General features: G+C 41.7%; 1 long non-coding RNA gene across 5 annotated transcripts in view; it reads right to left on the minus strand.

Annotated features, from left to right (window-relative positions):
• Positions 1-26,313, minus strand: part of LOC138752803 (uncharacterized) — a 125,838-nt gene that overhangs the window by 15,798 nt on the left and 83,727 nt on the right. For all 5 annotated transcript variants that reach the window (XR_011350952.1, XR_011350948.1, XR_011350950.1 and 2 more), the window contains one exon: positions 4,722-4,885. This is a non-coding gene — a long non-coding RNA (uncharacterized lncRNA). The remainder of the gene's footprint in view (positions 1-4,721; positions 4,886-26,313) is intronic.

The raw sequence follows: 26,313 nt of genomic DNA on the forward strand, positions 1-26,313 counted from the left end.
GGAAATTAAAATGGCTATGCTAGTAATGTCGAACGGTAAATTACCTGGTGATGATGGATTTTCGGTTAAATGTTATAATTTTTTTATGATGATTTATCTAGTGTTTGGGGATCTATTACGTCAAGTTGGAGAACATTATGAATTACCTGAGTCTTGTTCTAGTGCTTTAATTACAGTAATTCCTAAAAAAAGATAAAAATCCTTTGAAAGTATCTTCATATAGACCAATTTTGTTGTTAAATGTAGTTATAAAATAATAGCTAAAATATTAGCGAATAGATTGGCTAAATATTTACCTAAGTTGATTCATATTGATCAAACAGGTTTTATAAAGAATAGATATGCTTCAGATAACATTCTGTGTGTGATTAGTTTGATTAATAGTTTGATTAATAGATATCACAATCTTCAGATTGTGATATCCTTAGATGCAGAAAAAGTATTTGATAGAGTTGAATGGAAATGTTTGTTTAAAGTTTTGGAGAAATTTAAGTTTGGTCCTTCTTATATTGGTTGGATTAGGGCTCTATATACTAAACCGGTAACCAGAGTATTGACGAATGGTTTGATTTCAGAATCTTTTAAGTTAACTCGATCAACTCGTCAAGGTCGTCCTTTATCACCAGCTTTGTTTGTGTTAGTGATTGAAGCTTTAGCACAGTTGATAAGACAAAATACACAGACACAAGGTATGAAAGTTTTAGATGAGGAGTATAAAATTAATTTATTTGCTAATGACGAATTGGTGTATTTAATAAACCCAGCTCAGTTACTTTTGCATCTGAAGGAATGTTTAATACAATATGGATGTCTTTCTGGATATAAAGGTAATTGGGAAAAAAGTGAAATATTACTGGTAATTGAAGGAGATTATTCAGTTTATAAGAATATTATTAATCTGAAATGAACTGATTGAATTGAATATCTGGGTATAATTTTGAATGTTAATTATCAATCTTTATATAAATTAAATTATGCTCTGTTAATGAAAAAAATAAAACTGATTTGATTAAATGGAAAGATTTACATATTAATTTAATGGGTAGGATAAATACAAGTAAGATTAATATCTTTCTGCATATGCAATATTTGTTTCAATCTATTCCGTATTTACTTGATAATTTTTTTTTTGAGATTTGAATAAAATGGTTAGGAAGTTTTTATGGAGGGGTAAATTTTCGAGAGTAGCTTTGAATAAATTAACTTGGAAATATGAGTTAGGGGGACTATGTTTACCACATTTTCAAAATTATTATGAAGCAGCCCAACTTAAATGTATTAGTTCATTGATGGATTTGGTATGGCCTCCTAGTTAGGCTAAAATTGAGATGGCAAGTATTTCCGAATTTGAAATACATCAATTTTTGTTTAGATGGAATATAAATTTGTCACAACAATATAATGTGCCTATACTAAAACATTTAATGAAGTTATGGATAAAGAAAAATAAAATGACAGGCTCTAGGGGTAAATTATCGGCTTTGACTCCGTTGTATAATAATCAACTTATTTCTTTTTCAATATATAATCAAAGTTTATTCCATTGGAGATTTAAAAGTGTGAAAAATTTGGGAGATTGTTTTAAAGAAGGTAAGTTTTTATATTTTAATCAGATGAGGGAAGGTTTTGGTATTGATAAGAACTCTTTATTTCTTTATTATCAAATTCGATCTTTGGTAAAATGTATGTTTGGTAGAGGTATGATTTTACCTAAAATGACTAAATTTGAGACTTTTCCTATGAAGGTACCAGAGAAGGGTTATATTTCATGTATGTATTAAATATTACAGGATGGTATGGATAAAAAGTGTTGGGATAGATCTAAAATTAAATGGGAAGTGGATATTGGTTTTATTTTTTCTGAAGATGATTGGTTAGATATCTGTAATGATAGTGTAACTAGATTGTGTACATTATGCAATGATTAATTACAATTTTTTACATCAGTTATATTTGACACCTGAAAAATTTAATAAATATGGTTTTCATGAATCAGATTTGTGTTTTAAATGTGGTGATACGGTTGGAACTTTTTTTCATGCTGTTTGGTTATGTATACAATCTTTTTGGAAGAAAATTCAATCATTTTTAGAATACCTGTATAAGATTAAAATAGTTTTAGATCCAACAGTCCTGTATAATTTTTATATCAATTATATTTGACTGCACAAAAATTAAATAGATTAAATCCTGCTATATCAGATTTATGCTTTAGATGTGGATCTGAGATTGAAACTTTTTTGCATTCAACTTGGCAATGCTTTAAAGTTAGACATTTTTTGTTAGCATTAGGTAATTTTTTTGGAACGAATTACAGGGGTCAAATTCCCACAGGATCTGATGTAATTTTTATTGAGTAATATTAAGGTTATAAGACAAAACTAAAAATAAATATGTATCATATTGAATTTGTGTTAATTGCTTTAGCAATTTCTAGGAAATATATAGCAATATCATGGAAGTCAGAAATAGATTTAAGCATGGAAAGATGGCATGTGGAACTTTGTAGTTGCATGCCATTAGAGAAGATTGCCTTTAGTCTGTGAGATAAATAATCATATGTTTTGGAGAATATGGCACCCATATTTACAAAATGTGTGTTGTATGTTTAATAGACTCTCTAAAGACCTCACTTCTTGGTAACCTCCAATATGGAGTTTATGGTGTAAATATTTTATTCCATTAGCACCCTCAGGTTTTTCTTATTCTTTCTCTTAACCTATTTTTTTTCTCTTTAGATGCTGGGAAGGGGATGTGGAAGGTTGGGATGGGGGGGTGGGGTAGGGAGTGGGGTTGTACGGCACATGTATATTTTTTTGAAATAATTTTTGAATTGAATGTGGTTTAAAATGTATAAATAAAATTGAATTGAATGTGGTTTAAAATGTATAAAATATATATATTTTTTTTAAAAGTTGGGACTTCATGATATAGTTTAAAATTGTAAAAGTAAATGTTCTCTGAAGTAACACTTAAATCTTTGGTGAAGATGCGAGCAAATATTCTGTTGGCAAAGTGCCTTGGTCGTGTTTGCTTGTAGTAGCTGTTTGAATAAAGTTGTGTTTGAATAAAATGATGAGTTAGTTGATGCCACCCACCATTGGGGTGACTCTCTTAAAATGTCTCCTAATGCCTGCTTAATCAGAGTCTTTATCTTTATTAGTATATTATTAAGGATATGAGAAAGGCTGTAGCTGAAAACTTAAGGGAGAGGGTTAATTATCTATAGTGTTATTGTTCAGCTTTTGAGTGGCTCCATGGGGGAGAGGAACTGCAAATGCAGTGACTTTTAAATGTTTTTAAAGAATATGACTGAAAATAAACTAAAATTATTTTAAGGTGTATATATTCATGCATGTGAAGTTTGTTTGGTATAAATACAGTATTGTCTTTTAAATTTATTATTCTTAATGCAGGTGTATTAGTTAGGAATTCTGAGTGAGACTCAGGCAACAAGAAAATTCATTTATCTGGCATCTACCAATCCTGGTGGATTCCAGGTATTTTAGTGGGTATGGTTTGTGGTGACATGAAGCACGATCATATCCTGCCTTGTTGGCTCAGTGAGAATAAGGGGATGCTGGCCGTTCAATTCTGCTTTCAAATTCAGTTCAGACCTTGGTTGGAAGTCTGCACTATGTAAAATCAATTTACAATGCGAGATTGTAATAGGTCTATCTCAGTCCAGTGCATCAAAGTTCAACTCCACACCATAAAACTGATAAGAAAAATGAAAGGTACCATCTATATTGTGCATCTAAGCAATCCAAATACAAGAAATGATTACAACACTCATTATGTAGGCAAACACATGCTGTCTTGCTTAGCACAAGGTCCCAGAATAAAGGAAATGTATATGGACAATGAGATTAAAATGAATAATCTGCTTTAAGTGGTGATATGTTTGGTTGTGTAATGGAATCTTTACCAACCACCTGAGTAAGTATGGTAGATGGGTCACCAGTTTATTCACTGGAGTGTGGATTGTGCACTTGGAGGCTTGAAGTGTTACCTTAAATAATAAAGTGAAAATGCATTAGTTACAACATATTATCTCTTGAATTTCCACAGCTACATTCTTCTGTGCTCTCCGTAAAATTGTTCAGTTCAATTCACAGACCTGCAGTGAAATAAGAATTAGAACTATTTCTGTTGCTTAATATTAAGTTATCATGAAATGTCATTAAAAATGAACAAGTTATTGCCTTAGTGGTGATAAATCTGGGTACACTCTGTGTTAACAATTGTTACCACAAGAAAGATATTAATCTTTGGTTTGCTAATGTTTCATAACTTTAGACAGGACATTAGCTAAGGAAAGAATTCATCAAGAATTTGTTACTGAAAAAAAATGCATTATATTTGAGATTCATATCGAATTCGAGTTCTCATTTGAATGTTTTTTTTTAATTTTTATTTTTCACACCATAAATCACATTAGCCATGATATACACTTTTTCTTTTTCACACATATACAGTGACTTTTTCTCCCCCCCACTCCCTCCTCCCAAGCCACCCCCCCACCCCCCCCCCTCATCCATTTTAGGTATACAATCTAGGTTGCATTAAACCAGTCAGACAATGTTGTCATTCAACAAAAATACACCAGAATGTTTGAAGTGACTTTGGGGATGCACTGTACAATGTGTCTGTATTTAAATGATAATTCTTTTTTGTAAAACTCTCCTTCTATATTAAATATAAATACAATAAAAATGTACCATTTCATGAGAGATGCAGATTGAGCTTCCATTAACATGTCCTATCCTCTTAGTAAAGACTCATTCGATGTCAGTAGGGTAACTCCAAGATCAATTCCTGTACAGCAAGTTAAGGTGTGGTCCTGCATGCAGAGTTGAGTGTAAATAAAAGCCATGACTCAAATCTGTTGAATTGGAAAAGACAAAAAAATGCATGTCAGTCCAGGGATATTGTAAATTTCAGAGATCATGCATCAAAAAAATTGGCATATATTATTTTTAAATTTTGAGATACAAACACAGTAACAGGCTCTTCTGGCTAAGAGTCCATGTGCCCAAATGCACCCATGTGACCAACTAACCTAGGAACTCTGTCTGTCATTGGAATATGGGAGGAAACTGGAGCACCCAGAGGAATCTCATGCAGACAGGGTGAAAACATACAAACTCCTTACAGATAGAGTCTGATTTGAACCTGGGTAGCTGGTAATGTAAAAGCATTGTGCTGAGGTGATTAACATTGGCACAAAAAAGTCTATACCCAGTTTAGAGAAGATGAAGCCGGGGCTTCTTAAAAGTTAGTAGCCAAAGAGGGTTGCACTCATGATGTTAAGTAAGAGCTAAATTGATTCCAAAATTACTCTGCAATACTTAGAAAATATATTGAAGGGGATCCAATTTGCAATCAAGATTATATTCTAATTGCAACAACAAAAGATGTAAAGATCCTTAACGTTCTTGAGAAAATGTTTAGGATATTACGTCAACATAATGGTAAACTTAAATTAATCAAATGTTCTGTCATCAAGAAGGACTTGATTATTTACATCAAAATGAGCCTCAATAAGTAAAAGAGGGAATGGAGGATGTCATTATATTCAGGAATATGGAAACTGTTGATGTCCTGTATGGTAGGCTGGTCGGGAAAGTTAGTTCACATTGGATTCAGGGTGAAATAGCTCATTGGATTCAAAATTTGCTTTGTGGTAGGAGTCAGACTGTGCAGGGATGTTTTTCACATTGGAGGCCTGTGACTAGTGGTATGCAACAGGGATTAATGCCTGATCCGCTGGATCCATTTCAGTTTGAACAGAGAAGTAAACATTCCACACATGAAGTGATAGCCTTGTGATTCACTCCTTCCTGGCCCATCTGGAGACCGACGCCTCATATGCAAGGCTGCTTCTCATTGACTTCAGCTCAGTGTTTAATGTGATCATTCCCCAGACGGTGGTGGAGAAGTTGTCCTCTCTGGGACTCCATGTACTGTAGTGAACTGGGAATTCACTACTGGTGTGATGTTCTAAGGACTGGCTCCTCCCTCAACTCCACCCCCCACATATCCTGATATAAACCCTGGATCCCCGCCAAAAAACTCCAGTTCAGTCAAGAGAGTTTCTATCCTATTCTTACTGAATAAAACGTGTGGTACTCTGTCTGGTCTTGTTATGCTCTCAGTCATGCTGCAATTTTATTCAGTAAGAATAGGATGGAAGCTCTCTTGAAGGCCGCGATGCTCCTAATTGACCATCTGTCCCCAGAGGGTCCAGAAGAATTTGCGTACTGGATGAAATACTTCTAAATGTACCTGATGACCACACCAATGGTCTACTAAATGAATGAGCTCAAGAGGTCGGCGCTCCTCTTGTGTCAGACCTAAAGAATTCCCTATAATCAGGGACTGTACAACTTATGAGTCGGCTGTCGAAAAGCTGAAGGCTTAGTATATGAGGCCCCAGAATGTCATCCTGGCAAGGCATCAGCTCTCGCAATGGAAGCAGTAGCCTGGGAGTCCATTGAAGATGTTGTCCTCATCCTATGAGCACTCGCGAGGAACAGTTGGCACGAGGATGGCACAGCCCGAGAATGGGAACAAGAGCAGATCCGGGATGCTCTTCTCGGTGGCATGAAGTCCAAGTACATAAGGTAGCGGTTGCTTGAGTAAGGCAGTGCGGCACCGTCTGACAACATACGGCTGGCTAAGTCACTGGAGGTAGCCTAACTGGGAGCTAATAACTTGGAAGGCAGCGGCAGCACCCTTCAGGATGATTTGGTCCCTTGAGCAACCCCACACGCTGGATCAGCCCTTTTGGCAGCGGCCTCCGGCCCTAAGTGGTGCTTCTTCTACAGTTGGGAGCAGTACCCAAGAACTCGATGACCTGCAAAAGACTCCATCTGCTCTGGTTGTGGTAAGAAGGGGCACTGGGTGAATGTCTACAGGGCGAGGGGGATCGCTGACAGGTCTAACGTGTACGTGACCCCTGATGGGCTGACTGAGGCAAGCCCGAAACCCAAACTTCCAGCCTCCCGGTGCCATTGTTTTATGCCTTTTTGTGGGGTCACATGGCAAGAGCAGCGATGTGGGAAACCCCAATGGCCATCTTGCCACATTTCAAAACTGGTGCCATCTTCATTAGATGTGGTATCTGCCATTTTGCCAGTTTTCAAAATTGGCATCATCTACAAAAGAAGAAGGAGGAGGATGGGAGCCATCTTGCTGTGCCTCGTGGTCCCAACTATCTTGCCTGCCTGAGAACCTGAAAGGGGGGAGCAGCTCCAGCGAGGGGAACAGCTGCATCTCTGGAGTTCTTGCATCGATGGTGTTGGACCAGGAGATACCACACCAACTGAAAAAACAATTCCACAATGAAGATGGAGGTTAACAGACATAAACTGAAGTGTTTAATTGACTCTGGCTTGAACAAGAGCTTCATAGATGCAGAGACAGTCCAAAAACTTAATCTTAAAGTGTTATCCTCTAATTATCGTATTTTTTTAGCATCCCATATGCAGTCTGTAAATTATATGGTTCATTTATCTTTACAGAAGGGGAAATTCTGTAAAGTTCAAAATGTATGTACTTGAGAATTTATGGGCCTTGGTTTTGTTGGGTCTTGACATCTTTTGTCACTTTAAAAATGTGACCCTATTCTGGTCCGCTCCCTCCCATTACAGCTCGGAATGGAAGGTCCAAAAACTCTGATGCCATTTGCTGTCTCTCCTCACTGAATATAGATGCATTTCTTTTGTTCCTGAATCTGAGCACTGATTGCAGACCAACTGCTACAAAAAGCAGGCTCTACAGCACAGAGGACTGGGCATTCATCAAGGCTGAGACACAATGACTGCTTGATGAGAACATTATCAAGCACAATACCAGCCCACAGAGAGAGTGCAGGTCGTGTTGTTAAGGGGGAAAAGTCAAGGCTACTAATTGACTATAGCCAAACTATTAACCATTTTACACTCCTGGACACATACCCCTCCCCCATATTTCAGACATGGTGAACGAAATTGCGCAGTATAAGGTTTATTGGACCATCGACCTTAAAGCTGCTTACCACCAGTTGCCAATCTGTTCTGAGGGCCGTCAATGACTGGTATCAGTTCCGGTGGGTTCCGTTTGGTATCACAAATGAGGTCTCAATCTTCCAGAGACAAATGGATTGAAGGTGGACGAATTTCAGTTGAAGGCCACCTTCTCCTACCTTGACAACATTACCATTTATGGCCACTCTCTGGAAGACCATGATGCCAACTCCAGAATTTCTTCATGCAGCTGAGGCCCGGAATCTCACTTACAACACCAGAAAGTGAGTGTTCAGGGCTAAATGCCTAGCCATCTTAGGCTATGTAGTGGAGAATGGCATCATTGGTCCTGACCCCAACAGAATGCATCCCCTTTTAGAACTCCCAATCTCGAGGACCCTGAAAGCTTTGAGGAGGTTTCTGGCCTTCTTCTCATATTATGCCTTCAATGAGCCTCCAGATGCCCTGTCCAGAGGAAGCTGGCCAGGCCAGTTGCAGTCACTGCGCAATGAGTTCTGCCACCCAGGTATCACTCGAATGGCTCATTTTGTGAATTTACCCTACTCAATTGTCTGCACTGAGTGCAAGCCACACTTCTACCATCCCAGAAAAGTGCACCTGATAAAGGGATCCTGGCCCTTCGATTTCAAAAGACCCATCCCCTCCATGAACAGGAACGTGTACTTTCTCACGTGTACTCTCATTTCCCATTCGCCATTCCCTGCACAGACATGTCCACCTGTCCATCATTAAGGCCCTAAACTCCATTTTTACCTTATTCGGGTATCCTGGCTATATCCATAGTGACCGGGGCTCATCATTTATGAGCAAGGAGCTATGTCAGTTCCTGCTGTTGAGGGGAATTGCATCCAGCAGGGCGACTAGCTACAACCCCCGGGGGAAGAGACAGATTGAGAAAGAGAACTCAATGGTTTGGAAGGCCGTAAAATTGGCCCTGCAGACCAAAGGACTTCCAGACTCATACTGGCAGGATGTCCTACCCATGGTGCTCCACTCCATTAGGTTGCTATTCTGCACTGTACCTAATGTAACTCTTCATCTGCTGATATTTTCTTTCGAGAGAAAGTCTATGTCAGGGACCACCCTCCCAGCTTGGCTTACAGCACTAGGACAAGCAAGTGAGGAGGATCAAAACTGTCCCCCTGGTCGAGAAAGAGCATCAGCCCTACTTACACTTATGTGGCATACCTGGATGGCAGGAAGGACACTGTCTCGATCAGGGAACTGGCACCCACCAGAACTGAGGATCGATAACCTCACCTACCCAGGGTTCCCTGGGGAATACCAAGGGGCTCAGGTGAGATGTCTCAGGAAGTGGCTCCAGCCACCCCTCAACCAGAGTCGAATCAGCCACGCCCCAAGGTCAGGGAACCACAGGAGGATCAGGAAGTCCAGAGCCCACCCGCACTACAGCGCTCTGCCCACATCTCCAGACATCTCTATAATTGGATCCTGGATCTCTGTAATGGAAAGTCTTTCTGGATCAGTAGCAGAATATTGCAAACCATCATGATGAGGGCCTTGGGCTCAGTCCACTCCTCTTCACGCAACTGACCCATGACTGCATTTACAGATCTAGCTCCAATAGTGTCATCAAGTTAACAGCTGACACAACTGTAGCTGGTCTCATCAGCATTATAGAGAAGAGGGGGAAAATCTCATGAAATGGTGCGAGAACAAAAACTGAGTCTCAATGTGCACAAGACGAAGGAGATGATTGTGGACTTCAGGAGGACCATGAATATTCCCCCTCCACTACACATCATCAAACCTGTAACTGAAAGAGTGGAGAGCGCCAAGTTTCTTGGAGTTCACTTACCTAGTGACCTATCGTGGACATGCAACATGTCCTCATTTGTCAGAAAGTGACTGCACTTCCTGAGAAGACTGAAGTGGACAAGGCTACCGGCCACCATTATGTCAACCTTCTATGGGAACTCTATCGGGAGTGTCCTGGCTGGCAGCATCACAGGGTGGTACAGTTGGTGCAGAGAAATGGATCGGTGGTTGATCCACAGGACCACAGGAGTGGCAGAAAGGATCATTGGTGTCTTACTCACCTCATCGACATGATCTACTATGATTGTTGGCTGAAGAGGGTCCTCAAAATCAAAGAGGACCCCTTCCACCCTGCACACAGCATCTTTCAGCTGCTCCTGTCGGGGAAGAGATACAGGAGCATCAGAGCCAGCACCACCAGCTGAGGAACAGCTTCATGGGCAGTGAGAATGCTGAGCGACCAAAGGAACTGTTCACACTATACATTTGGGACTCTCATTTGCACAAAGCAATATTTATTTATTTATTTTTAGCGGTACAATACTTGTCCTGCACGATTGTTATGTCTGGTTGTGCATTTGCATGATTTTGCACCAAGGAACGGAGAATGCTGTTTTGTTGGGTTGTACTTGTACAATCAGATGACAATAAACTTGAATTGACTTGTTTTTCATCTTTATGTATGATTTGGATGAGAACGTACTTGGCATGGTGAGCAAATTTGTGGATGACACAAAAATAGGTGGTTTCGAGGACAGTGAAAAAAGCATGTCCAAGTTTATAAGAAGATCTCAGTCAACTGCATTCATTTGATGGACAGACTGTAGGCTGTTGGAAATGTGCAGCTGGTCAGTACTACTAATGGAGAGGGAAAAACTGAGCCAAAATCACAGATGGATAACTGACCGAAATGGTCATTTCTGATCATTAAGAATTGGTAGCCTGTAACAAAAGTTTGTGCCATTGGGATTTGTCCATGGTTGGTTGTCATTAATATTCATAATGGCAGTGCAGTTAACATGTAAGTAAATTGTCAGTCACATCAAAGCTGCTGATTCACTGGACAATGAGAAAGGATATCCAAGTTCATAATAGGATCTAGATCTTTTGGGAATTTATTGCCATTTGGAAAGTCAAAAGAAAGCAGGACTTACAATGGCAGGGCTAAGGAGAGTGTTATAAAACAGATAGACCAAACAGTGCAGGTGCATAGTTCCCCAAAAGGATTGACTAAGGTGGACAAGGTGGTGATGAATTATATGGCATGCTTGTCTTTATTGGGTAGGGTATTGAAGACAGATATTGGGACTTCATAGTGCAATTGTACACAACTTGGGAGAGACCACACTTGGAATACTGTATGCAGTTCTGGTCACCAAACCATTAGGACATCAATAATTTAGACAGGTTTTCAGAGGAGATTCACCAGGATCTTTCAGAGACCTCTTGGAGGATGAGTTATGGCGACAAGTTAGATAGGCTGATTATTTATTCCAGAGAGGGCAGGAAACTGAGGGTTGACTTTACAGCCCTTTATAAAATAATGACAAGAATGACGAAAGTGAATTTAATTTTTAATTTTTATTTTTAAAATTTAAACATAGAGCACGCTTACCAGTCATTTTGGCTCACAAGTGTTCATGTCCAATTGACATCCCATTAACCTATACCCCCGGTAGGTTTTTGAATGATGGGAGGAAGCTGGATCCTCTGGATAAAACCCAAGCAGACACGGGGAGAACATACAAACTCCCTACAAGCAGTGTGGGATCAAACCCCAGTGCAATCTCGACCACTGGCGCTGTAAAGGTGCTGTGCTACATCAGCTGCCCAAAATTCTCACAGTCCTTTTCCCCAAGGTAGACAATTCTAGAACTAGAGGCATGGGTTTAAGATGACAGGGGACAAATGTATGAGGTCCCAAGGGGAAACTTTCTCACTAAGAAGGAGGTTCTGATCTGGAATGAGTTGATGATAAAATTGCAGATGTGGGCAAAAACCTTTTGGACAGATGTGTGGATAGGAAAGGCTGAGGATATTGACCAAATGCAAGTAGGCTAGCATGTTAATTTGGTCAGCAGAGATCAGTCGGGGTGAAGGAGTATGTGATACCTAAAATTTAAGAATTCACTATTGATCCCAGATTCTTCAAGTTTGCATTGGGCCTCATTGGAGCAGCAGGACGCAGATGGATGAGACTGAGTGAGAGTGGGATCGAGAATTAAAGTGAAAGGCAACAGGGAACTTGTCTACGCAGGTGCTCTGCAAACTGATCACAGAGTTTGCATTTGGTAGAGAAGATCATATTGTGTGTACTGAATGCTGGATGTTAAATGAGATGAAAGTTTATAGTCATATATATCAGTACAACATACAAGTGTTGAAGTACTCGAGATGTTGAAGTACCCTAACGTTGAAGTACTCGAGATGGCAGAGGTCGACAGCATCGAGTCCACGCTGCTGAAGATCCAGCTGCGCTGGATGGGTCACGTCTCCAGAATGGAGGACCATCGCCTTCCCAAGATCCTGTTATATGGCGAGCTCTCCACTGGCCACCGTGACAGAGGTGCACCAAAGAAAAGGTACAAGGACTGCCTAAAGAAATCTCTTGGTGCCTGCCACATTGACCACCGCCAGTGGGCTGATAACGCCTCAAACCGTGCATCTTGGCGCCTCACAGTTTGGCGGGCAGCAACCTCCTTTGAAGAAGACCGCAGAGCCCACCTCACTGACAAAAGGCAAAGGAGGAAAAACCCAACACCCAACCCCAACCAACCAATTTTCCCTTGCAACCGCTGCAATCGTGTCTGCCTGTCCCGCATCGGACTTGTGAGCCACAAACGAGCCTGCAGCTGACGTGGACTTTTTACCCCCTCCATAAATCTTCATCCGCGAAGCCAAGCCAAAGAGAAGACAAGTGTACAGAGATTCTTAATTACTTCACCTTCACAGTTATATGAGATACAGCCACGACAATAATATAAATTAAATTAATACAATATGCTGATGGAGAAAAAAGTCATAAATATTAAAGGCTAGTTAAATATTCAGAGATGCAGTTAGTGCAATGTTTGAGTAGTGTAGACAGATCTTTTGTGGTCCTAGAATAGTTTCAACCTAGGATTAAAAATACAGAAGGTTTACAAGCTTGACAAACTCTTCTTGAAACTAGAGGTGCTGGACTTCAAGCTTCTTAACCTTCCACCTAAAGATAGCAGTGAGAAAAGATCGTGGCGAGGTTGATGGGAGTCTTTTATGATGCTGGCTGCCTTCTTGAGACATTGACATCTTCACTGGACATGAATTCAGTGCCTATGATAGAATTGATTCAGTGTGCTATCTTCTGCAGTCTTCCATGTTCCTGGGCATTTGAGTTTCCAAACCAGGCCATGATGCAATCAATCATTATATTTTCCACACTGTACATGTAGAGGTTCAGCAGCATATTTGGTAACATGCCACATCTCCTCAGACTTCTTAGAAAGCATAGTATTGGCGTTCTTCTTCCCAGTGGCCTCGATGACCTGGCATTCGGATTGGTACTCATGACTCTCAGAAACTGAAGCGTATCATTCTTCTCCATCACAGTCCCATCAATGAAAACAGGTACATGATCCCTCAGGCTCTCTTTCCTAATGTCTGCAATAAGCTTCTTGGCCTCGCTGACTTTGAGAACAACATTGTTGTTCTTGCACCACACAACCAGAGTCTCATACTCAACCCTATGTACTGACATAGTTTTGCATTTCTAAGCCATCAGATTGGAAGAAGTGCAAATGAATTGTTATATAATGCAAGGATACAAGAAGAGCGTGAACGGAAAAAAAAATAGGTGTTGTAAATCTTGTGGTGTCTGAAAATGAGGAAGATGGATAGTGCTTGGTGGGGGTTGAAAGGTATGTGATCCCTTTGAACGTATGAAAGGACAGGGAAGTAGAATATATGCCTGATCTTGTTGAAGCTGGTGGAAAGTGTGAAGGATGAATCACTGAATGCAGAGACTTCCTGGGAAGGTGAGAACTGGAGAGTTCTTGTCTGTCAAGAGAAGCTGCGATGAGAGCCAAAGTGCAATAACATAGATGAACAGCAGTCAAGAGCTCATTCCAAGGGTCTGAAATGCAGTTTAAATTCCCTGATTTCATGTATCTGCACACACCGCAATGGATCTGCTGAATCCAGAGACAGTATATATCTAATGTAATTGAACCATTGTATTATTGCATCTGTGTTAAGGCTTGGATTAACTTTCGTACAAGAACTTTATAAACTTTATATTAGATTTATCGATTAAAATTAATAGAATCATCTGATTAAACACCACAGAATAAAGCCAATTATCCATTGTGTCTATGCTGGTTCTTCTTAAACACTATCCAATGAGCACTCTTCACTTCCAGTTGTCCCAAGACCCGACATCTGCCTCCCTTTAAAGTTTAGGACCTATTTACTTTGGTTTTAGACAACCATTTATTTCATTATAATTTGTCACATCTGCTCTCTGATTCCTTTTCCTTTTCTTTCCTTTCTCAGATGCTTCATTTTACCGAGCAGTCAAAGGATAATAAGTTAAGGTAATTCCATTTGATAGTTAATGGCAATTACTAACACCATAAATTGTCAACCATCACTCATCACGGTCTCCACCACCAATGTCCTAGAGACTGTCTAAAAACTGTCCAGAACCACAATTAATTACTCTGGCTGTAGAAACACATCAGAGGCTGGATATTATCCAGTGAGTGACCCTTTACAAAATGTAATCGTATCTTTTCAGCTTTTCTGAAAAAAAAACGGGGTGGCATGCTTAGCGAGACGATTAGCGCAACGCTGTTATGTCGCCAGTGATCCGGACTGGGGTTCAAATCCTGCACTGTCTCTTAGGAGTTTATACATTCCACCCCCCCCCCCCACTCCCGTGTCTGTGTGGATTTCTGCTGGGTGCTCCGGTATCCTCCCACTCTTCAAAACATACCGGGGGTTGTAGGTCAATTGGGTGTAATTGAGCAGCCAGGGCTCAAGAACCGAAATGGCTTGTTACCATGCTGTATGTCTAATTCTAAAATTTACATTTGAATTTAAATAAGTCGTCAAAGCATAATTTAATATTTCAAAGGGTCATTCTTTGTAAGCTGGACCAGTGCAGTTGCAGCAGACAGAATGATGAGCAGAATGTATGAGACACCGATTCACACAGTGCAGTTTGGACTTGAAATATATGCTTGTACCTTGTTAACCTTTGCAGCATTCAGTCTGTAGCTTTGAAATTATTTAGCGCTGATTCATGGTGTTTTATTTTATGTTAATTGTTGCAGTTGAGATAAATTTATATAGATGACAGACACGTCTGCACCTTTATTGCCGGGAAGTTCTCAAAGCCTACAAGCACCTCTGACAGCTTGCTGCAATCCTTGCCAATGGGAACTAGGATGAGCGGTCTCATATTCTCATCTTGCTGTTCAGGTGCATGAAGAAGAGACAGAAGGAGGGGCAAGGTTAGAAAGTTCTTGAACTCAGCTTCTCTTTGCAGTTGAAATTTTACCCTTTTCTTGAACTCCGATGGATGTTAAAAGGCACATTTCTCCAGGAATTAATAAAACAAAATGATCACAACCGTTCTCTTCTTCCTGTGGGTTTTGTTTTAGCAAAGTTTTTATTCCTTTAATACCAGGGTTTACTTTTTAACAAGTCTATTATGCAGCATATTATCAAATGCATCTTGAAAACCCACATGTGAAACAGCTATTGCACTAACATCGTCAGTGAGCTCAATCAGGCTTGGCAGACACAATTTGCTTTTAATATATCCAAGCTTGCAGTAATTTCATAACCCATGTTTACTTTTTTTCCAATATCACTCCCATTTTATGGACACTGAAGGTTCTTCCATTAAGCAGACAAACATGCTCTTTATCCACCTCCCATTTTTGAAAAAATTGCAAAAATTTGGGTTTGGAACTATCCCTGTCATTTTTTCCCCCGAAGGTCGCACACGAGGTTATAGCGGCACTTCACCTCCTTACAGCAGTGAAATCCCCAACCCACATCGTTGTATCTATAATGAGGAAACTCAAGTCGAAGTAAAAAACACAAACTGGCCTTTCAAATTAGCGGATCAGATTGGTGAATTTCTCAGCGGTTAAAACCTACTTAAGCAGGGCCTGTCTGCTGCAAACTACAGAGTGGATCACGGGAGACATATGGGAGGCCATCAGAAGCACTACGGGAGAAGTGTGGAAAATTGACCACCTTAGGGTTAGACTGAGAGTTAACACCTTTAGATCCGCACTCCTGATGATCTTACTCTCAAATGTAAAATTGCTGGAGAAGAAATGGATTACTTGAGGCTGCTTCTGAACCAGAGAGAACCACAGGGCTGCTGTGCTCTGGTGATCACCAAAACATGGGTCCAGGACACCATTCCAGACTCAGCAATCCAGCTGGATGGCCTTATCTCCTTCAGGGCAAACAGAGACACTGCTGCTTATGGCAAGACTTGAGGAGGGGGACTGTGCATTTACATCAATAAGAACTGGTGCACCAGTGTCTCTGATGTGAAGACCATCTGCTCAGCAGAGATAGAGTACCTCCTGGTGAAATCTAGACCTTTCTACCTGCCCAGGGAATTCTTGGCCATGCTGAATGTTGCAATCTATGTTCCACCTTCAGCTAATGAGGGTGAAGCCATGAAGGAGCTTTGTGATGTCATCTGCAAAATGCAGATTTCCCACCCTGGCAGCTCCGTGATTGCAGCTGGTAACTTCAATAATGCCAACCTGAAAATGGTCTTATCATGGTTTCAACAGCATGCAAACTTCACCAAAAGAGAGAACCACCCCCCCCCCCCCCCCCCCGGGATCAGGTGTATACCGACATCCCTGATTCATACAGGGCTGCATCTACCCCCACCCTGGTTACTTGAATCACATATCTGTCCTGCTAACCCCAGCATACAGACCACTGGCAAAGCAAACTAGATCAGTTCGCAGGGAGATCAGGACATGGCCGGAGGTGTCCATAACAGCTCTGTAAGGCTGCTTTGAGACCATGAACTAGAGCTGTTTCAGGAACGTAGCCACCTACACTGTGATGGGCTACAGTGATGGGCTACACCATCAAGTATATTGAGGATGTCACTGAGATCAAATGCTTCAGAACCAGGAGCCAGAAATTATGGTTGGATCCAGATATCTGGGCCCTTCTCAGAGCTCATGATGTTACCTTCAGGACCGGGGGATAAGATGGCATGAAGTTCAGCCAGGCTGATCTTTCCTGTGAAATCTGGAAGGCAAAGTGAGGGTACGCACAGAAGATCCACTGACAGCTGTGCGACACTAGCAACATGAAGCATACGTGGCAAAGGGTTCAAAAATATTACAGATCACAAGTCAACCTTGCAAATTAAGGACAATGACACCTACTTTCGGGTCCCGAACACCTTCTATTAGTGGTTTGATGAGAAGAACAGGATGATGCCGAGAAAACTCTGTGTTCCCCTGATGAATGGGCAACCCACTTAGCCATGGCCGAGGTGAGGAGAACTCTATACGAGGTGAACCCATACAAGGCAGTGGGACCAGACAACGTACCTGGTCAGGTACAGAAGGACTGCCAAAACCAATTGATGAATGACTTCACGGACATCTTTAACACCTCACTGCACCAGCCCATCATTCCTGCAGGGTTCAAGACCGTCACCATCATCCCAGTACTCAAAAGGGTGACAACAACAGTCATCAATCACTACCACCATGAGGCATTTACATCCACCATTATGAAATGCTTCGAGCGTCTGGTAATGGAACACTTCACTGCACACCTCCCAGAGATGCTGAATCTATTTCAACTAGACTATAGAATAAACTGTTCCACAGACAAAGCTAAAGCCTTGTCATTTCACTCTGTCCTAGCCCACCTTAAGCCTCATATGCCAGACTGCTGTTCATTGACTTCAGCTTGGCATTCAATATGATCATCCCCAGAGACTGGTGGAGAAGCTGACTCAACACCCCTCTCAGTAACTGGATCCTGGAATTCCTAACAGAAAGACCATATTCTGTCTGCGTTAGTAGCAGAATATTGAGCACTATCATGCTGAGGGCTGAGCACCTCAGGGCTGCGTGCTCAGCCCGGTCCTGTTCACGTTACTGAGCCACAAATTCTTTGTCAGATCCAACTCCAACAGTGTCATCATGTTTGCAGATAACACAACAGTAATTGGCCTCATCATCACACTACAGAGAAGAGGTGGAAAATCTCATAAAATGGTGCAAGAGCAATGACTGAGTCTTACTGTGAACAAGATGAAGGAGATGATCATGGACTTCAGGGGGACCAGGAACTACCACCCTCAACTACACATCAACAATTCTAAAGTAGAGAGGCTGGAGAGCAGCAAGTTCCTTATGACTTTTTATGAACACTCAACATCTCTTCACTTGTCAGGAAGGCACAAGAGCGACTGTACTTCCTGAGAAGACTGAAGCAAGCAAAGCTTTTGGACACCAAATGTCAACATTTTATAGGAGCTCTATCAAGAGTTTCCTGGTTGGCTGCATCACAGTATAGTACGGTTGCTACAGAGAAATGGATTGGAGGTCAATCTACCAGACCATAAGAGTCTCCCTCATCTCCAATCAACATGATCAACCGGGATTGTTGTCTGAAGAGGGTGTGCAAAATCATTGAGGACTCCTTCCACCCTGCACACAGCATCTTTCAGCTGCATCTGTCAGGGAAGAGCTACGGAAGTATCAGACCCAATACCACCAGGCAGAGGAATAACATGTTCCCATGGGCCGTGAGAATGTTGAACGACCAAAGGAACTGTTCAGACTAACCATCCGAGACTCTCATTTATACAACACAAGATTTATTTATTTATTTTTATAGATATAAAACTTGTCCTACATACGTATTGTCTATCTGTATATCATTTATGTCTTATTGCATGTCTGCATGTTTTTGCACTGAGGAAAACTTTTGTCGGGTTGTACTTGCATGATCTGATGACAATAAACTGGACTTGACTTGATTATACCCAAGGAAGATGGAAAAACTATTGCTGGAGACTGGAAGAGGTCAGGATGGGCTGGATCATTTTTGCCTTGAGATGGCTAAGGTATGAACATCTAGGTCCATTGCTCATTATTTATTCTATCAATTTTCTCAATTCTCTGTTCATTCGTGTGACCTTGTGTTTCCTTTAATTATGCTGCTATATGTTTATAAATGTCCTTTAGTGTTTCCTTTTTTGTTACCCCCAAATGTTACCTCTTGCATCCACCTGCCCCCTCAGTGTCGTTATTTAGCCCAGCTGATCTTATACGATTTGGTGTAAATATAAGGCACCTCCCAAGGTTAGGGCATCATTCAGAATTGATCAGTATTTTCATGGCAGAGGTGTTTTCATATGTGCTTCATGGTAATAAATGCAGCTGAATATTTTGAATCCCGAATGGTATTTGAGGAAGTTATTTCCATTATTAAGGTTGTAACCCCAATAGGAAAATGCTACCCTCTCCTTAATTTTCACGTTTCAATTGTTTCTTAGTTGAAAAAAACACATACATGCTGGAGGTAATCAGCCAATCTCGTAGTATCTGTAGGAGGTAATGATACTGATGTTTAGGGCCTGTGGAAGAACAGGAAGGCGTCAGAATCTTCTTTGGCTTGGCTTCGCGGACGAAGATTTATGAAGGGGGTAAAAGTCCACGTCAGCTGCAGGCTCGTTTGTGGCTGACAAGTCCGATGTGGGACAGGCAGACACGGTTGCAGCGGCTGCAGGGGAAAATTGGTTGGTTGGGGTTGGGTGTTGGGTTTTTCCTCCTTTGCCTTTTGTCAGTGAGGTGGGCTCTGCGGTCTTCTTCAAAGGAGGTTGCTGCCCGCCAAACTGTGAGGCGCCAAGATGCACGGTTTGAGGCGATATCAGCCCACTGGCGGTGGTCAATGTGGCAGGCACCAAGAGATTTCTTTAGGCAGTCCTTGTACCTTTTCTTTGGTGCACCTCTGTCACGGTGGCCAGTGGAGAGCTCGCCATATAACACGATCTTGGGAAGGCGATGGTGTTAATTGGATATGATAAGAGGAAAGGTGAGTAATGAATTTGGTTCTGTGAAAGGAGACAGAGGGAACAGGGAAGAGAAAGAGCAACAGATCTGGGGGAAAGGTGAAGGGGGAAGAAGAAGGGGAGGGATGTTTAACAAAAATCAGATAAGTCAATGTTAATGCCATCCTTATGTTAATGTTTCCTCTTATCATATCCAATTAACAAGTTGTTGGCTTGCACTCCACCCCCTTCCATTTTTCAGTCTTTATTCTGATGCCTTTCTGTCCTTTAGCTTAAACCTTGAAGAAAGTCTCAGGCTTGTTCCTCTGGCTTCTTTCAAAGAGGCAAATTCAAATTCTCATCTTTCCTTTTATTATAGAATGCTACAGCACAGGAAACAGGCCATTCGGCCCTTCTCATCTATGCCAACCATCATTTCACTAGTTACACTGTCCTGTTCCCATTCCATAACCCTCCAGACCACTCCCATCCGTGTATCCATCCAATTTATTCTTAAAACACAAGACTGAGCCTGCATTCACCACATCAGATGGCAGCTCATTCCACACTCCCACCATTCTCTGAGGTTCCCCCTTAATGTTTCCCCTCATCCTTTCCTCTTTCAGCTTAAAACTCTGACCTCTTATATTTATCTCTCCCAATCTAAGATGCGGTTGTATAATGTACCTTGACAGGCCCAACAATTGGGAATGTCTTTATCGCAAATTATAGGCGCCAGAAGCAGAACTGCTCTGAGGCATGTTGCCACCATTGTGTTGAACATGGCATTGTCATCTCTAGCTACCACTTGGATGTTCCTTTGAAATAGAATAGTCCCTGGAAGGACCAACCTCACTGCTCAGCCTTGTGAGTTACTGATGAAGCAATGAGATTCTGAAAAACATCAGCAGGACAGAGACCTGAAAAGGAAAAGTCAAAGAATAGAACTTAAGAAATGATTATTTTTCTCCATTAGTCGCATGTAAACTGTATCTCCTGACTTCAGACTGCATATCCTGATCAATTCTGAGCAGCCCTTTACCCATAGCATATTTGTATCTCAGGATTATTCATGTGAACCCCAGAAAACAGGATAATCCAGTCTATTGAATCGGGGATACGATGAGTCAGTGTAATTTAGTATTTTTTTAGAGATACAGCATGCTAACAGGCCCTTCGTATCTATGAGCCTGTTCTGCACACAAACACACATGTAAGCAATTAACCTATAACCTCGTACATCTTTGGAATGTGAGAGGAACCCGGAGCACCCAGAGTAAACCTACATTAGAGACAGCACAGGATTTGACTTCAGGTCGATGGCGCAGTAATAGCATTGCACTAACCACTACGGTAACTCTGCTGTCCACATTAATTATCAACGGTGAATGGAGTCAATGAAACAATCCAGTAAGTCTACAGCTCTGTGGATATAAAACTGGCATAAATTTGTCAGGCATGGAAATAATTTAAAAAATACAGTATACAGCATAGTTCTTTACATTACAGTTGGATCGATGTTTTCTGGGAAGTTTTAATTTATATTTCCTCTTTCTGCTCCACACGCCAGCTGACTGTCAGGTATAATGCCAGTTTTTATTTTGGATTACTCTCCTTAGATATAGCATATTTGTTTAATTTGATGTAACAACCTGTAATATTAGCTGAATTTCACCTCTCTTCACTGAATATAAATTTATTTAATACTTCTACGGATGCCTGGCAAGGAAGGTTATCAACATAAGAAAACACATTTATTTGCTGAATTAGTGACCTTCAATGCAAAAATTTTAAGCCTCAATCTGCTCTGCATTCCCAGGATGAAATTTGTAAGTCTTTTATTCAGCTCAGACAGCAATATTTCATCTGTAAATAGAAGCACCATCTGTAAATAGATTGCATGTGTTTATAGAGCTGTTCTGCATAGAAACAAGCCCTTCAGCCCAGCATGCCTAAGCTGATCAAACCCTCTATATTTTGTCCATTCAAGTATCTGTCTCAGTATCTCTTAAATTGTGTTAATTAGAAGTAAATCACAAAATTCTGTAGACATCCTGGCTGGAATAAAAAATACACACAAAATGCTGGAGAGGCTCAAACAGTGTCCTTTATGTAGCAAAGGTAAAGATACAAAACTGAGGTTTCAGGCTTGAGCCCTTCATCAAATGCCAGCAAATGTCCAAACAAAAGGGTGGGGGGAGAGGGGGGGTAGCAAAGACAGGAGGTGATAGGTGGAGAAAGGAGGCAGGGGTCAGAAGCAATGAGGGGGAGGAGGGATGACTGGGTGTGTAGCTACTGAAAAGACAGGAAAAGGGGAGGGGAAAAAAAAGGAGAGCAGGTTTAGTGGAAGGCAATAAAGTCAATGTAAATACCATTTGGCTGGAGTTACTGTTCCTCTTTTCTAAACTACTCAATCAGCCCATTCCAGATGCCAAATCCTGCTGGTGTAAAAAAATTCACTCCTTAGATTCCCTTCTTATTTAGACCTCTGGCCTCTAGTTTTACATAGTCCTACTATGAGAAATTAACACCATATACAGTGTATGTCTCTCACATTTTTTTAAATTTAGAGAAACACGGGTGTCTAGGAGGAGAAATAAGGCTTGAAGCAGGAGAAAGGGTCTTGGGTGGGGGGGTGGAGAGTCACGGTCATGGAAGTGGGCCTGGAGGCAGAGTCAGCGGAAGAATAGTTTGGCATCACAGCGTGAGTGGCACTCATGGAGGTAGGGGCAGAAGGGGCGAAGGTTAGGCCTCTACTGAGGACCGAGCATTCCGTTTCAGAGAGAGGAAAGTCAGAGGGGTTGGTAAAAACCAAGCAGGGGTTAGAGTAGGGATCGGTGTTGGGGAGAATTGGAGGAGAAGGGTCGGTAAGGTCCCAGGGTGGAGGTGGGAGGTTGGAGGGAAGAGGAGCAGGGTTGGAGAGGTGATAGGGTTGGGTTAAGAGGGGGAGGGGGTATGGGCGGTGTGAGGGGATGGGAGGTGTGGAAGGGGGCGGGGAGGTCAGGGGGGGAATTGGGTGGGTGAGGGAAGTCGGAGAGGTGGTAGCCAGAGATCTGGGGGTTGGGAGTAGGGAGAAGAGGAGGGCAGGGAGGGGTGTAGAAGGATGGGGAAGGAGTAGTGAGTGAGATAAGAGTGGGATCCAATAGCAAGATCAGGGTCAGGTAACAGTCTGTGTCAGGAGCCACATGGTGCGAGGCTCTGTCATCCTCTTCTTCAGGTCCAGCATTGGAGTCAGCAGACAAGGCATCAGGAACTCCGGTGAATAGATAGGGGGTCGGGGCTCAGATGGGAGTGGGCGGCCATGGTGAGAGGAACTCTGTGGTGTCCATGGCAACTGTCGATGTTCTGGTGAGTGGCTGTGGCATTGGAGGCTCTGTTGTGTCTGTGGCCAGGACTCGGGTTGGAATGGGTGGCCTTGCGTAAGGAGCTCCATGGGGCCATTGTGCCGGTGAGAGGCTGTGGCATGGGGAACTTCATTGGGTGGGCAGCCAAGGTCAGGGCTCGGGTCAATAGCTGTGTCAGGGAAACTTTGGTGAGTCGGCGGCTGTGGCTCAGGTAGGAATGGGTGGCCATGGCATATGGAGCTCCGTAGGGTCAGCAGCTGGGGTCAGCATTCCAGTTAGCAGCCGTCGTGTGGGACACTCCATTGGGAGGCCTGCCAAGGCCATAGCTAGGGTTGGCAGCAATGGCATAGGGACCTCCAGAGGGTTGGCAGCTGGAGTGAAGAAGGGGATCCACATGGAAGGTCACAGCAGCTGCAGTCTTGAGGGAGGTGAGCTTGCTGTTCTTGCTGGATGCCAGGTAGATGTGGAGTCAGCAGTTGAACACATGGATCCGGCAGTGGATGTAGTATAGGAGGAGTCCACTGCAGATCATGGCCAGTGAGGTCCGGAGCTGTGGCAGTGAGAGGGCAAGTTGCCACTGGTATTTCTGCTTTGAGGCAAGGGTAATGAATAGATCTATTGGAATGAGTGGAGAAAACAGCAGTCGATGCTGCGTAGATACCTGAGGACCTTGCGAGGGCCAAACTGCAAGACCTGAATCAAAGCTGGAAACCATGAGACACCAGGTGGCAGTGGAAGCAAGTAGAGAAGAAGGCAACATGGCTGTGGTATTGAGTCTGGGTGAGTACATGGTCATATAGCCTGAGAGCAGCAGGGATTACAGATGGGGAACAGTGAGTGAGAATCCCTCAGAACTCCCTTTGGAGAGCAGAGAACTTCTTCAGGGTAGGCATCCCTCTAAGAGTTTTCACAGAGTGGTTGTTGTAGTCATTAGTGACCTGTGTCAAATTCCATCTGGATAGTTTTGTTGTTAATTTTTATCTGGACAAGAATTTCTGACCTGCAATCCATAACACTATGGATGTACATTAATGCCAATGCACACCATCCTTGGAGTTACTCTCGTACTCTTGTTTTTCACTGCTAGAACTTTTGTCATTTTCAATTATGTTTTTGACTTCGTGAGATTGTTTTATATACTTGAATTTCTGATGTTTCTTCCTCCTGTGTCCCTCTTTCTCTGTCTTTTCCTTTAGTCTTATGTTCTGTCTTGGACACTTGGACTTGATATGTCCCACAATGTCACATGAATAACACTTAGTCTTCCTTTAATAACAGTATTCAGGACTGTGGTTATTTCTCCCACAGTGGAAACATTCTTGTCAGTCTATTTCTTCACTGTGAGATCCCCATGTATGTCCTCGATGAGATTATTGGTCATTTCAAAGCCTAACACTGTTTGTAGGTGGACTTAATGTCCACACTTTTTGTGGTAAACAAGTGTTGTTGGGCATGGCAGCCAGCCAAGCCGATTACCAACATATCTTAAGGCCTCATCCAAAAAAACTACCATAAACACATAGCTCTTTACATTCCACCTGGTTATGCACAAAATTATGACCCTTTTGGATAGAATTTGGGGAAGTGTTGACAATAATTCTGGGCTGAACTTCCCTCTAGATCCGGAATTGTTTCTTTTGGGGCATTTGGCAGTTATAAAAGTTAACTTCACCAGACGTAAATCAAAATTTATTAAAAATGTGTTGTCAAAAACCAGGAAATGTATATCGGTAACATGGAAATCCGATTCCCTACTTCGCATTGATGGTTGGAACATGGAAATGCAAAATTGTATTCCCCTTGAGAACATGAATTATGTTCTTAGGAAGTGATATAGTATATTCGTATGACACAATTGCCCAGATTGTATAATTTATTTTGATATTTGTCAATTAGTATACTCTTTATTAAAAATTTAATACTTTTAAAATGATGTGACTCTGAGATGTCAAATCTTGCTCCTCTTCCTTTTTATTTTCCATTTTCTTTACTTTTATCTCCCTCTATTTTCTTCTGTCAAATCTGGGGAGAGGGTGCTGCGAGAAGAGGGTCTCTCCTTTCCTTTTTGGGCCTTATGAATGTTTTTACATGATTTTATATTTAATGTATTACTGTTATTATATTCATTGAGTCCTATATTCTGTATTTTCTTAAAACTTAATAAAATATAAAAAAAATAAACACGTCGCCGAGAACTTACGTACTTAAGTTAAATATTGGCTCATGGTTTTGTTAGTCTTTTGCTTTCTGGTATAGAAGTTGTATCCTTCCACCATTACTATGGGCTTTGTGACAGATGGTCTCGAATCAGGTCACATAACTCTTGGTATATGGTTTTGCAGGTGCAAATAGAGTATTGATAAGACCATATGTTCAGCTCCCCACCTCACTCAAAAACAATGCCTGTTTCTTGTTGCAAGTGTCAGTATCATTTCTATCAGGGATGGGAAACCTTTCCTTTAAAACTAACATTCTACATAAGTATTCCCTATGCTATAAGTGCTCGGTGATTAGAAAGGGATTGCTTAAGGTGGTATGTGATGGATAGAAAAAGGTTTGAAAGCCACTGTTTTAATCATACCTATCATATATTTTGGCATACAAGTCGAACCTTGAACCCCTCAAAAATCTCTCAAAAAATGGTGGTCAACTTATACACCAGATATACTTTTGAGACCTTAAATTCAGCTCAAAACACCAGCTAGATGTCAATTTGGCATATGTGGACCCTGCAAACACCTCCCCACTGCTGGGGCCACCACTCTATGACACCACTCCACTGGCGGGCACCACCTTAATTCACCCATATAGTCTCAATTGTAGAGCCCAATGTTGCTATTCCTATCCGAGAGCCTGAGGTCACCACTTCTGCTTGGTAAGCCAAGGTTCCTGCTCCAACGTGGGAGAATGAGGTAGTCACTCCTGCTTAGTAGGACATCGCTGTACCTGCCCAGTAGGCAGAGGTTCCTGCTCCCGCTAGGAGAACTTCACCTGTTATGAGCCCAGAGGACCCCAAAACCCAACAGTTATAGATATTCACCAAGACAAATGGTTACTTAAACAAAAGTTGCTTTTAATTATCTTTAAACATTAAAACAGAATCACACTTTAACTT

The sequence above is a fragment of the Narcine bancroftii genome, chromosome 2 (genome assembly GCF_036971445.1).
Source record: "Narcine bancroftii isolate sNarBan1 chromosome 2, sNarBan1.hap1, whole genome shotgun sequence".
In the NCBI taxonomy this organism is placed as follows: Eukaryota; Metazoa; Chordata; class Chondrichthyes; order Torpediniformes; family Narcinidae; genus Narcine; species Narcine bancroftii.